This window comes from Corythoichthys intestinalis, chromosome 5, assembly GCF_030265065.1.
Source record: "Corythoichthys intestinalis isolate RoL2023-P3 chromosome 5, ASM3026506v1, whole genome shotgun sequence".
NCBI lineage: Eukaryota > Metazoa > Chordata > Actinopteri > Syngnathiformes > Syngnathidae > Corythoichthys > Corythoichthys intestinalis.
In genome coordinates this window covers 10,993,366-11,008,029 of record NC_080399.1, presented here as the reverse complement: position 1 = coordinate 11,008,029, position 14,664 = coordinate 10,993,366, and the positions used below count along the sequence as shown (strand labels likewise).

The 14,664-nt window shown below is 40.4% G+C and overlaps 1 protein-coding gene and 2 non-coding genes across 3 annotated transcripts in view; 2 read left to right on the top strand and 1 right to left on the bottom strand.

Annotated features, from left to right (window-relative positions):
- Window positions 1–5,418: 5,418 nt before the first annotated feature.
- Window positions 5,419–5,500, bottom strand: trnal-aag (transfer RNA leucine (anticodon AAG)). The gene has a single exon. It is a non-coding gene; the product is annotated as a tRNA-Leu (tRNA).
- A 2,095-nt stretch (window positions 5,501–7,595) lies between these two features.
- trnal-cag (transfer RNA leucine (anticodon CAG)) lies at window positions 7,596–7,678 on the top strand. Its single transcript has one exon. It is a non-coding gene; the product is annotated as a tRNA-Leu (tRNA).
- Window positions 7,679–12,726: 5,048 nt separating this feature from the next.
- sema4ba (sema domain, immunoglobulin domain (Ig), transmembrane domain (TM) and short cytoplasmic domain, (semaphorin) 4Ba) overlaps window positions 12,727–14,664 on the top strand; it is a 175,312-nt gene continuing 173,374 nt past the window's right edge. The window contains exon 1 of the mRNA XM_057836051.1: window positions 12,727–12,847. The gene's annotated coding sequence lies outside the window, so the exon portion shown is untranslated. The remainder of the gene's footprint in view (window positions 12,848–14,664) is intronic.

Genomic DNA, 14,664 nt, shown 5'->3' with positions numbered 1-14,664 from the left:
GCTAAGCAACATTACCCCATGTGACCCATTACTTCCATTTTCTAAAATGGCGACAATCAACAAAAAAAAACAAAAAAAAGTTGACTGTGACGGCCGACGCTTCGAGGATAGGTGGAAATTGGACTATTTATTCACTAAAATACGCAACAACTGTGCCTGCCTCATTTGCAAAGAGACAGTCGCTGTTTTTAAAGATTTCAATGTTAGCCGATATTACCAAACAAGACACGCTGACATGTACGGCAAGATTACAGGGAAGATTCGCAGCGAGAAATTGAAGCAACTTGAAGCTAGTTTAATATCACAGCAGCAGTGCTTCGCAAGAGCCCGAGAGTCGAAACAGAACGCCACAAAGGCTAATTGTAAGATTGTTGAAAGATAGTTGGAATTGTTGGCTTGCTAAAATTTGCTTAAATATATTGTTCTACGTAAAGGACGTCAGTCAAGGTCCGCCCCCCTCATTTTTACCGCACCAAATCTGGCCCCCTTTGCAAAAAGTTTGGACACCCCTGCTCTAAAGTTATTATTATTTGTTATAGTATTTAACACATTTCATGTCAATGATGGTGATAGACATCCAGTTAATAAGTTGAAGCCACTCTAAAATCTTGAGTTATTATTGGGTTTATCCATTGATTAATGTTAAAAAGGAAGAATTAGTTATTATAAAAATTACATTTTATTCGAATGCTTCTTATTAGTGTCATAAACAGTATATGACAGATGTCATTAAGTGTCCCATAAACAAAACCCAGAACTTTGCATCAAAACTGATTTTACAAAATAACATCTGTCACAAGCATTCATTCATATTCATGACAGACGTCATGTCATGATTTTAACACTGTCCTAAAAAGCATTCAAATAAAGTGTTACCGAATCAGCCATATTACAAATTTCCTCTTCATTTCACCGTAATGTGTTTGAAGTGGATGCACTTGCGGCTGACTCTTATCTACCCTTTGCTCAAGCTCAACCATCTATGTTGTTCTCGGCTGCGCTTTTGTCGAATCAGGGACGAAAAAAGCTTGCATTTCTGTGGAGAGCCGAGGAACATAATCGGATGGTTGCCTTTGAAACGTGCAACATGATAGGTTGCTGAGAATCAGTAAACAAGGCGTCTGATACCTGTTGCCTCTCACTTTGGCAGAGGATTACCCCTAAGTGGGGTATTACACCGAGTTGCTGAGGAGAAGTATTCCAAGACAGTATTAAGATGCAACTGCTAAGAGAATCACTCATGTTTAGACTTGTGACTTGTTGTGTTTTGCAAGTTGGTGTGTCAGATTGCCTTTTAGGCAATTTCGCATGCAGGTAATTTGAAACCGGGAGGTTTGCGCTGCTCAAGGCCAGAAAATTGGGAGCCTATTACGCAACTATGAGCAGGTTTCTTCGCCATCCCTTTACCTATTTGGATGCCACTGATGGTGCTAGACGAATATTCGTTGCAAGCTCACCTAGTCAACACAGGTTTGACGTTTAGTGCCATCACTGGCAGTGAATGCATGAATTGACTTTCTTAACTTGATTCAGCATCTATTTGAAAGCAAAAACAGAAGTGAAAGATAAGAAGATAACAGAAACATTTTTTAGCCACTCTTTTCTGTGATAATGATGAAACGATAGACTTGCCAATTTACGTCTGACGAGATGACACACCCCATTTTGGTTTGAATTGAATGCCAAAGTCAGGCTAATATTTTATCTTGTTTATGATGATAAATATTGCAATGTTAGCTTACGTGTAGAACATGCGTACATACTTATGTATTGGTCTTTTCTCATATTTTGCTTATGTTCATATTCATTGCACCGCACGATTTCGCAGACAAACCGTGTATCACAAAAGTGAGTACACCCTCGCAAAAGTGAGTACACCCCTCGCATTAAATCTGACATGTTTCGGCGAACACTTCCGCCTTCGTCAGAGTTCGGAGGCGGAGGTGTTCGCCGGAATATGTCAGGTAAATAATAGGGCTGTCAAAATTATCGCGTTAACGGGCGGTAATTAATTTTTAAATTAATCACGTTAAAATATTTGACGCAATTAATGCACATAGCCCGCTCAGATTGAAATAACAGAAGTGTAATGTCCGTTTGTTACTTGTTTTTTGTTATTTGGCGCCCTCTGCTGGCGCTTGGGTCCAAATGATCTTATGGGTTTGGGGAGTGAGCATGGCAATGACATCAACAATGGCGAGCTACTAGTTTATTTTTTGATTGAAAATTTTACAAATTTTAATAAAACGAAAACATTAAGAGGGGTTTTAATATAAAATTTCTATAACTTGTACTAACATTTATCCTTTAAGAACACAAGTCTTTCTATTCATGGATCGCTTTAAGAGAATGTTAATAATGTTAATGCCATCTTGTTGATATGTGGTTATAATAAACAAATACAGTACTTATGTACCGTATGTTGAATGTATATATCCGTCTTGTGTCTTATCTTTTCATTCCAACAATAATTTACAGAAAAATATGGCATATTTTATAGATGCTTTGAATTGCGATTAATTGCGATTAATTACGATTAATTAATTTTTAAGCTGTAATTAACTCGATTAAAAATTTTAATCGTTTGACAGCCCTAGTAAATAAACCACCCACTATTGCCTGGGATAAAAAAGGAAAGTTTTTACGAATTTATAAGTGTAGGCAAAATGAACTCAATACAACTATGATCAGGGATTGCCACGAGTTAGCTTTCGGCTAACGTCGCTAGCTTCTACTGTTCATTCAACAACACGAAACCTGACATGTTTCGGCGAACACTTACGCCTTTGTCAGATTCCGAAGGCGGAAGTGTTCGCCGAAACATGTCAGGTAAATAAAAGCTAATGTCACTAGCTTCTACTGTTCATTCCACAACATGATCGGGGATTCGTCAAAACTTTTCTTTTATCCCAGGCAATAGTAGGTGGTTTATTTACCTGACATGTTTCAGCGAACACCTCTGCCTTTGTCAGAGGGTCCAAAGGCGTAGGTGATCGCCGAAACTTGTCAGGTAAATAAAAGCTAACGTCGCTAGCTTCTGCTGTTCATTCCACAACATGATCGGGGATTCGTCAAAACTTTTCTTTTATCCCAGGCAATAGTAGGTGGTTTATTTACCTGATATGCTTCAAATCATAAAAGTAATAACAGCCTATATCTTACCAATCTCTGTAATCTCGATGGGTCTTATTTCCATTCCATGTCAGGTAGTCTGGGCAAACTGTTTGCATCCTGATTAGCGTCTGGCTAATACATGTACGGTCCAACATAAAATTCCAACCTCCTCCTCTTCCTCCAACTCTTAAAAACTTGGATCTCCTCACTTGCGCTCGATCTATCACTTATATCGCTGTTTGAATTATTGTTTGAAGGGCTTTGTAGGGCGGCCGTATGGAGCGCTTCCATCGCTGTTCTCGGTGTGACGTATCACTTCCGGGTTCGTCCCCTTTCAGGCTCGAACTTCTGAAACGCGATTATTTTGTGAAATATACAACATATAAATTATTTTTTTCATGCTTTATTTGTTGGACAATGTTTAATTACATTAATTGTGACCCTATTTGGCATTTTATGAAATTACTTCACGTTTGGTCTTTAAGATAAGACTAAAAATTTTCCTAAAAACTAAAACTACCAAAAACTAAAAACCTATTTGACAAAGCTTATGGTCAGGCTAGTTGAAAACAGACTAGACTCACAGTTCAGTCTAAGCTGCCCTAGGAGATATAATGCTGGGGGACGTACAGCCACTGAGTCCTATCCCCTGTTTTTCACTCTACCTACCACTTGTCTTTACTTTAGTTCTCTTTTCTGGATCTCTACACACTGTAACTCCTGCTGCTAATACCCATCATCAGTCCTGGTGCATCTATAGCCTGTCCGTCCTGGGAGTGGAGCTCTCCTGACTGTGGTTCTCCCCAAGGTTTCTCTTTTCCCATGGGGTTTTTTGAGTTTTTCCTTGCCGCCACGGAGAGTCTAAGCATGGGGGATGCCCAGGACGTGGACTCATCTCATTCATCTACCGTATCTGACTGTGTATCAAAATTACTCTGTGAAGCCCTCTGAGACAAAACTGTTGTGAAAAGGGCTATACACATAAAATTGAATTGAAAAAAACAACACAACCTGTCACCAACCTATACAAAGTGGCACTATTATGTAGAATAACAAAGGTGATAATTACACAGTGATGGGTTCAATCTGTGTCTTCATACTATGTACAGGAGGTGTTGTCACTTCGAACGTGATTTATAATTGAAAGCGTAGATTTACCGTCTTGAATGCCTCCCAGTTGGAAGGTCTAAAGTCAAGGTCACCCACCCTCTCTCTCTCTCTGTCTTTGTCAATAGTGTTATTGTATTCTTCGTGCAGTCCATTTGGCAACATTGAAACTGTGTCGCTCTTTGCAGAGAGACTTTTCTCCCATTAAATAAAGGCACGCAATGAAGTATTTCAAGGCTGTCAACTCCTACACTATCAATGGGTTCGGGTCCATCTGGAGCGCAGTTTACATTGCAGAGGGTCTCGCTCCCTCCTCAGGCGTCGCTTGCTGAATGAAGCGGCACATAGTGGAAGTCACTCTCATCTCTGTACAGTCGGCATTCCAGCCAGCCAACAATAATCGGATCGCTGGGAATGTTTAATGCTGAATCTTAAAATGCGAAATGGCGGCAAATAGTGCCTTGACTGCTGTAGTTATTATTCCGTCCATACTGTGCCGTTCATTTTCAATGTCCACATTGTACCTTATCTTAGAACTGGATCAGTTTTCATCCAAGGCAAGGCAAGGCAAATTTATTTATATAGCACAATTCAACACAAGGCAATTGAAAGTGCTTTACATCACATGAAGACCATAAAAATCACATTTAAATCAACACAACGTAAAAACCAAGACAAATGATCGCATTTAATCACAGAATAAAAATAAATAAATAAAAATAAAACAAAAATAAAAAATCCAAGACTACCCTCGTAGTATTTGTCAAATTTTTGAAATGCACAGCCAACATATGCCTTTTGAAGGTCAAATCTGTAAATAATGATGTCAGATGTCAAGCCTTGCTTTTCAGTTTTCTGGACACTTGGGATCAGTAATCTTATTAGAGTGGTTTTATTTAAATCTAATCATCCCCCCAAGTCTTTCAAGGAATTTGGCTGGCAGACACATGGCGGATGTAAGTCGTCCATATTTTTTATTCAGGCTTGACTTTGTTTGGTTCAAATTAAATGTTGCTGTTGTTTCATCTTCTCTGCAAACATCATTATGATTCCAGTGTCTGGTTTCACTTTGATCCTTTTGATTGCAGATTAGCAAATCAGCAATACAGTATTTGCAGTGATTTACATTTGAAATCGCAAGAGGAGCACACATGATTCATTAATTGTTTCTGTTTTCTGATCAATTCGGTAAAATGCTGGCAGCAGTGGGATTTGAACCCACGCCCCCGAAGAGACTGGAGCCTTAATCCAGCGCCTTGGACCGCTCGGCCATGCTACCCATGGGTAAAATATCGTGCAGACGCTTAAGCATCTCTGACGAAGTCACATTCAGAACTTATCAATGGCATTCTCTGGACCAGGTGTCTCTAAATCAGCGGTCTCAAACCGACTCCACAAAGGGCCGCAGTGGGTCCTGGTTTTTGTTCCAACAGATCCAGCACAAACAGTTCAACCAATGAGGTTTCTACTAACATAAGCAGCACCTGATTGCAATCAACTGATTACACTTGTAAGAAACCAGATTGGTGAAAAGGTATTTGTCTCGTTTGGTTGGAATGAAATCCAGTACCCTCTGCGGCCCTTTGAGGACCGGTTTGAGACCACTGCTCTAAATGATTCCATATAACGCTGCACTGGGTACAGGTGATTAAGTCAAAATGACATATGTCTTTGGGTGGCAAACTAGGTGTTTAACTTGTTCAATATGAATATGAATCTATTCATAAGTAAGATTTTTCTCATGCATTCAGTTTAACCTAGCTTCTTTTCAAACATTTGAGTCAGGATGGCCGCGTCTTGATTGCTGTCAGGTGCTTCTTGTTTCCCGGGCCCCTTCATTGGTTGACAAGGACCCACTGCAGCCCATGAGGACCGGTTCGTACACCCCTGGTCTAGCCCAACCGTTGTGTTTACGTTCCTATAAATATAAGTTGAGTCATCACTTGTGCTTTGTGCCTTCGTTCATCTGAACTTACCTTCCTCCATAGATCTTTAGTCAGAATGGCTGAGTGGTCTAAGGCGCTGTGTTCAAGTAGCAGTCTCCCCTGGAGGAGTAGATTTTGAATCTCACTTCTGACAGATTTTAGTCAGCAATCTAGGTGATTTAGTTGCAATGACGGCTGCATTACCTACACAGTAAACTGATATTGGGTTATCCGCAGTGCATATCCTGTAGTATGAAACGAAAAATTTCCTCCCATATCTAATCAGTGTGACTCTTTCGAGCAGGGATTTCCAAACCGATCCTGAAGGGCCGCTGTGGGTCCTGGTTTTTGTTCATACCGATCGAGCACATACAGTTTAATCAGTAGCCACGTTTACATGCTGACTTTTATTCATACCGATTCAAATCATTCCGAATGGAAATTTCAGATCAGCTGTTTACATGTCACTTCATCTATTCCGATCCATCGTTTACATGTGTCTGCCTTTATTCCGAAAGGGCGTTTGACAGCTGCCGTCTGTCATGCGCAGATTAATCAAAACAAAGCGTCACGTTGCAAAACATGGAGATCGATCGTCGGAGTGCTGCTGTTTTAACTTTAACCCACTTGTTGTGTTTGTGGGGTCGTATCCGCTTCTGCTGTTTTGCTCTTTTGCCTTGTAGTAGCCGGTTGTCAGCGTTTTCCAGCGATTTCTAATCTGGTCAACGCTCCGGTCTATTCCGGCTTCGTGTAACCTCTCGTGAACTTTTTAAAATAGTTCACTGTTCCTCGTTTTACGCCCGTCTAAGCGAGCAATTATATTCAATTCTTTTAAAGTTTGAATTAAATACAATCTTTCCGCCGGACTCCAATTAGGTGCGCTGTGCTTGGAAGCCATGTTGCAAGTGACGTTACTTACGTCACCAAGTGACGTCACCACGTCAGTACGGAGCATGTGCAGAAAGAACGCAACCAGACACCATTCCGCTTCCCTGTTTACATGATATAATTTTACTTCTAAGCGGTTTGGGAAAAGGAATATTCCACCCCTGTGAATCGCAATGAAATTCCATTCGGTTTGGGCCTGTTCATTCCGAATGAGGTGTTTATATGGAACACATTTATTCGGTTTGAACAAATATTCCGATTGTAATTGGAATATTTGGCTTCATGTAAACGTGGCAAATGAGGTTTCTGCTAAAACAAGTAGCACCTGACTGCAATCAACTGATTACACTTGTAAAACACCAGATTGGTGCAAAGGTGTCTTCTTGTCTTGTTGGAACAAAATCCTGCACTCAATGCGGCCCTATGTGGAATAGTTTGGAGACCACTGCTTTAGAGTCAACCCCAGTATTTTTGAAGACCTTGTCATAAATATGAAGCAGTTCATCATCTCTGCTTTTGTGCGTGCGTCCGGCTGAACTTGGCCTCTGGTCCAAGACAACAGTCAGGATGGCCGAGCGGTCTAAGGCGCTGCGTTCAGGTCGCAGTCTCCTCTGGAGGCGTGGGTTCGAATCCCACTTCTGACAGCTAGTTTTGAGCGGCATTGAAGGTGAGTTGTAGTCTAGATAAGGTCAAGTTGCTACACTGTAAACCAGAAAGTGACTACATACACAGTATTTGATACTTGGTTATGCCAACTGCATATCCTGTAGTATGAAATCAGAAGTTTCCTCCTCTATCTTATCAGTAATTACCACTAGACACCCAGCCATCTAATTGTGTATTACTTATCGTAAATATATCACTCGTACTTTTTGCGTACGTTCAAATAATAACCCTAGCTCCCTTTCAACGCTATGAGTCAGGATGGCTGAATCTTCTAAGGCTCTGTGTTCAGGTCGCAAGACTTTGAATCCCCCTTCTGACTTGATTTTGGCCAGTGTACTAGGTGATCTTGTTGAAATGATGGCTGCATTAACTACACTCTAAAAACCATACTTGGTTATCCTAGGTGAATATTCTGTTATGTCAATGTCAATGCTTTCCTCCCCTATCTAATCAGTAAAACTCTAGCCCAATAATTGTTTTTATTTTTAACTCATCATAAATTGTCATCTCCAACATACTTTTGGGTGGGAGAATCTTTCCCTGTCTCCCAAGACATCAATAGTAGAAACTAGGGGTGTGACAAAATATCGAAATGGTGATATATCGTTATACTTTGTATCCCAAAAAGTTATCGATATGCTCCTGCCAAGAATCGAGATATCGTTTTAAAAAGGTGTCCAAAAAAAAAAAAAAAAAAAAAAAGGAACCAACAAGTTGCTACTAAGGCTTCCATTGACGGTGCTCGACGCCCAATCCATTTAGACTGGAAACGTTCATTCATTCGAAACCAGAGCATTTGCAGTCATTCTGTCCGATTTTCGGGGCATTTACAGGTCACTTGCTGTTCATTTACAGGTCATTTCCGTTGAGTTTGAGTCACCGCCTATTCATTTGGGTGATGCCCAGGTCACTTCCTGTTCTGTAACTCAAAATAAACAGGAAGTGACCCATACAATACCCTAAAATCAAGAGGAAGTAACTGAAAATCAACATGTAAATGATAGTGCTGTTAAAGTTATCGCGTTAACAGGCGGTAATTAATTTTTTTAATTAATCACGTTAAAATATTTGACGCAATTAATGCACATGCCCCGCTCAGATTAAAATGACAGCAGTGTAATGTCCGCTTGTTACTTGTTACTTGCTTTTTGTTGTTTGGCGCCCTCTGCTGGTGCTTGGGTCCAAATGATTTTATGGGTTTGGGGAATGAGGATGGTGTAATGACATCAACAATGTCGAGCTACTAGTTTATTTTTTGATTGAAAATTTGACAAATTTTAATAAAACGAAAGCATTAATTTTAGTTTTAATATAAAATTTCTATAACTTGAACTAACATTTATCTTTTAAGAACTACAAGTTTTTCTATCCATGGATCGCTTTAAGAGAATGTTAATGCCATCTTGTTGATTTATTGTTATAATAAACAAATACAGTACTTATGTACCGTATGTTGAATGTATATATCCGTCTTGTGTCTTATCTTTTAATTCCAACAATAATTTACAGAAAAATGTGGCATATTTTATAGATGGTTTTGAATTGTGATAATTTACGATTAATTAATTTTTAAGCTGTAATTAACTCGATTAAAAATTTTAATCGTTTGACAGCCCTAGTTAATGACCTTAATTGGCCCAAAATTACCTCATTACTTGGCATTGGCTGCCACTGACAGCCATAGACGTTCAATCCCTTTGAAGTGGGAGGGATGGCAGCGAAGGAACATTCTGCCACCCTCCCAGTTCAAATGGATTGGACGTTTACTAGTGATAAACTCATCCAATTCATAGCAGAAGCTTGTTTTTCTGTTTATTAGTCATTTGTAGAATATCCTAGAAAGATTTCCTGACAAATGCATTGATAACTGTTATATCGCCATATCGTCAGATCATCGTTATCGTGAGCTTTATATCGCAAATCGATCGTATCGTGAGGTACCAAGAAGTTCCCACTCCTAGTCAAAACCCTTCACTGTCATTTGAACAAGATCGAGAGATAGAGAAAACAGGTGATATGGAGAGAACAATGATTGAAGTCTCCTTTTCCAGAACGGTAGTTTGAATGCATTAGGGCAAGTTACGTAAGCAAAATTGCTTCCAAGGGAGATGAAACACCAGGTGTAATTTGCATTTCAGCAGTTAAATTAACTGAGAACTGAAAGAGCTGCCAGTTACTGATCACGTTTCAGCGCCACTGACGGCGATAGACGACAAATCCATTTTGACTGGGAGGGCTGTCAGTGATTATTCGCTGCCAGCCTCTCCCTGTCAAAATGGATTGGCGGTCAGAGTGTGACGCTACTATGCTAGGTGGCTCCAATAATACCTGTCTGTAGCCGATAGCCTACAAACTACGCCCACATGATGCTACGGTAGATACCACATATATACAGAACTAGATGCAAATAAGAGACACGGCGGCATTAGCAACAAAACTAGATGCGTTAGTAAACAAAAACCATCTTAAAGCAGTAGACTTCTCAGGAAGGCTCTGTTGTTGAGAACCTTCCAAGCGAACCTAAGTAACTTTTTATCCAAAATGCTCCTAAATCGGCAAAACTTAACTTAAATCTATCTTTAAATGATGAAACAGTTTTAAAACTTACACATGTCGAAAGTAGACAGAAGGGAACTAATGCAATAACGGGAGCAATTTTAACAACTTCAACGGTTGATTCACAACATTAAATGACTTCCACACATAGCAAAGGTTACTATTGTCCCAAAAACTCTTCAAACTTCACATTGTGTGACCTGTTTAAATAAAAAGGGGAAAAAAAACAGGAACATTGTTACCAGTTACTTTGCCAAGTAACTATTTACTCTTACATTCAGGTAACTGAGTGACTAACGCAATTACTTTTTGGGAGAAGTACAGTGGAGCAAATAAGTATTTAGTCAACCACTAATTTTGCAAGTTCTCCCACTCGAAAATATTAGAGAGGCCTGTAATTGTCAACATGGGTAAACCTCAACCATGAGAGAAAGAATGTGGGAAAAAAAACAGAAAATCACATTGTTTGATTTTTAAAGAATTTATTTGCAAATCACGGTGGAAAATAAGTATTTGGTCAATACCAAAAGTTCATCTCAATACTTTGATATGTACCCTTTGTTGGCAATAACGGAGGCCAAACGTTTTCTGTAACTCTTCACAAGCTTTTCACACACTGTTGCTGGTATTTTGGCCCATTCCTCCTTGCAGATCACCTCTAGAGCAGTGGTGTTTTAGGGCTGTCGTTGGGCAGCACGGACTTTCAACTCCCTCCTCACCCCGTGGCGTCAAAATGATAACAAGAACGGTGAGCAAAAATCCCAGAATCACACGGGGGGACCTAGTGAATGACCTACAGAGAGCTGGGACCACAGTAACAAAGGCTACTATCAGTTACACTATGCGCCGCCAGGGACTGAAATCCTGCACTGCCAGACATGTCCCCCTGCTGAAGAAAGTACACATCCAGGCCCATCTACGGTTCGCTAGAGAGCATTTGGATGATCCAGAAGAGGAATGGGAGAATGTGTTATGGTCAGATGAAACCAAAATAGAACTTTTTTGTAGAAACACTGGTTCTCTTGTTTGGAGGAAAAAGAATACTGAATTGCACCATAACCATTGTGAAGCATGAAGGTGGAAACATCATGCTTTGGGGCTGTTTTTCTGCAAAGGGACATGGACGACTGATCTGCGTAAAGGAAAGAATGAATGGGGCCATGTATCGAGAGATTTTGAGTGAAAATCTCTTTCCATCAGCAAGGGCATTGAAGATGAGACGTGGCTGGGTCTTTCAGCATGACAATGATCCCAAACATACAGCCAGGGCAACAAAGGAGTGGCTTCGTAAGAAGCATTTCAAGGTTCTGGGGTGGCCTAGCCAGTCTCCAGGTCTCAACCCCATAGAAAATCTGCGGAGGGAATTGATAGTCCGTGTTGCCCAAAGACAGCCCCAAAACATCTCTGCTCTAGAGGAGATCTGCAAGGAGGAATGGGCCAAAGTACCAGCAACAGTGTGTGAAAAGCTTGTGAAGAGTTACAGAAAACCTTTGGCCTCCATTATTGCCAAAAAAGGGTACATAACAAAGTATTGAGATGAACTTTTGGTATTGACCAAATACTTATTTTCCACCATGATTTGCAAATAAATTCTTTAAAAATCAAACAATGCGATTTTCTGTTTTTTCCCCCCACATTCTTTCTCTCATGGTTGAGGTTTAACCATGTTGACAATTACAGGCCTCTCTAATATTTTCAAGTGGGAGAACTTGCACAATTAGTGGTTGACTAAATACATATTTGCCCCACTGTAAATAATAAACATTGGTGGAAACGGATTACGCTACACAAGCACTTTATCATGCTTGTTGTTAGCACTTGTGTATGTAAATCTGATGTTGTAAATTTGTTTTCTTCTTGGAGATGAAATGCATGTGTGGCAGCTAAGCATTTTTTTTCTTTTTTATATAGCGTTTTGACAGTTGCCGTCATATTTTTAGAATTAAAGCATCATGTACCGGAACAGCATTCCGGCCCTGAATCTTATACCGCAACTGCGTTCTGGCTCTGAATCTTATACCGGAACTGTGTTCCTGCACGTTCTGGCCCACTTTCACCCCTGCTTATAAGTCAAACATGCCAGCTGTTCTTTGAGATCTCCAGATGACCTTCCTCAGAGGTTGATTATCTCCCCACTTTGCGAGGACCAGAAGTAACTACACCGGTCACGCGATGGATGATCTTCCTCGGCCACACGTCACATTAAATCCATTGTGACAGCAACCCTCAGAGGTGATCGAATTCATCCGCTGGTCCGCTTATAACCACTGAGGGCATTTCACAGTTATCAGATGGCACATATTGAATTTGGAGCGTCTCCAAAGGAGTGCCTCCTTCTCTGCCCATCCTTTCGCTGAGCGCAGCCTATGATGTAATGCTCTGGCTGATGTTCCAGCAACCCCCACTCTTGCTTCTTTTGCTTTTTATTTTTTTATATATTTCTCCCCTCCCCTTTGCAATCTGCTGCTCTGGCTGGTGCATGTGTGAGACGCCGTGCCGGCTTGGTAGCAGCGGCGGCAGCATCGTTTGGACTTCTGGGGATCTCCTTGTCAGCGCTTGACTGAGAAACTCAAGACCTGTTCTGGTGAAAGGTAAGCAGGAGATAGACACTGCATGCAAAAAATGTGAGGACAGCAGCTTTCCGCGAGAGCACAGTTGAACCGGTGCGGTCGCGGGAAGCTTCTGGTCGTCACGGTGTTGGCTGCCATGGCAATCGCTTCCCCGGTGTGTGTGGTTTCTGGTTTCCATGGCAAAAATTGAGACTTTCTCGCTCATACCGCAACTACTATAGTACGGAGTACTGCCTTCATCTGCATATTTTAAATCTGCTGAAAGATGACATCATTGTCCAAGACTTGAAAGGTTTCTAGAAGTGAGTTTCCAGCTGTTAGACAAAAACTGGGCGTGTACAAAGAGAAGTCCAGCAGCTGAGGGATAGTGTGGTGTTATCTGCATGCAGATTTTTTGACAGCAGCGCAAATGAGGGACGCTCTCTGGTGCATTACGTCAACTCTCGCTCACTTTTCCTCCAGCGATTTACTGTGTGGACTTACAGAGCGTTCAACTCGTCTGGATTAGCTTTCGCCTTAAAGTCATATGCTAAGTTAATATTTCATACCTCGTCTGCCCCACATGTAGATGCCGGTCATAACTAATTCATCCTCAGGATTTTCCCCTGTTTGACATCATTTGTTTTTTTTAAACCTGCTTTTGTTTCAAACTGTCCGTGAGACTGATTGTTTTGGACTTTCTCATGTACTTGGTCAACATTTTGTGGTGAATGTGCTTCTTGGAACCTGATAAGGGGGAAACATTTGTACTTTTGCAGCGCTAGTTTGAGCCCCGTGTGGGGGGAAGTGGTGTTTACCACGGTGGTCATTGATCTTTCCAAGATGATGTTTTATTATGTGTTTGCAGACCAATAATGTAACCGCAGTCTGACTGTAATACATAACACTATACATAAGAAAGGTCATTGCAGTGGATCATTTGGTTAACTTGTGGGTTCAGTTCAAGGGCGTAGGTTTGGTCTCAACATTGGTAGAGTCGATATAACAGTATAACCTGCATGTAAAGTTTTTGCTTGGAAGGGCTACATTTCTCACGAATATGAAGCTAATTGATATGCTAAATCACCGGTGCTCATTATGTCGATCACGATCGACCAGTCCATTGCAACGCTAGTGTGGGTAGCTCGCAGCATCCCCCCTAAAAAACATATATGGCGGAAAACACAGACAAGACAGAAAAAGCAGTTTCTGCTCTTGCACTCCTTTTTAAAAGAAACTGCTGTATTTTAAGCCAGAGCAACTTTTGTGTTTGATAGAACAATATGTCTATATGCTGCCATAGCAGATTCATCGTGCATTAAGCCCCCGAACTATTTTTAATTTGTCCGTTTTACCCTGGAAACGCCCGTTTACAGACGTCGTGCAACCGCTTTTGTTTCAACCCAGCCATAAAACGAAGGTAATTAATTATATGTCTGTCATTTTTAGCTTAGAATCATTAATTGATGTTTAAAATTAAATTAAAAAAACCTGACTTTTTAAAATTATTCGCTGGCATATTTTAAACTTTTAAACAAATTACATCACAATGAAAAAAATCGTGTCTGTAAATAGGTGACGGATATCTTCCTCATAACTATCGCTTATTTGTATTTTTGTTTTTGTTACTGTCGCATTTTCTCTGATATGATAGATGACAAATAATCGATCCAAACAAAGAAAAATGTAGAAAAAAAAAACGTTTAAAAGGGTAAATACTGTACAGTGGTACCTCTACATACGAAGTTAATTCGTTCCAAGACCTTGTTTGTAAGTCGAAATGGTCGTATGTCGAGCAGGATTTTCCCATAGGAATACATTAAAATTCCATTAATTCGTTCCACACCCAAAAACCTACA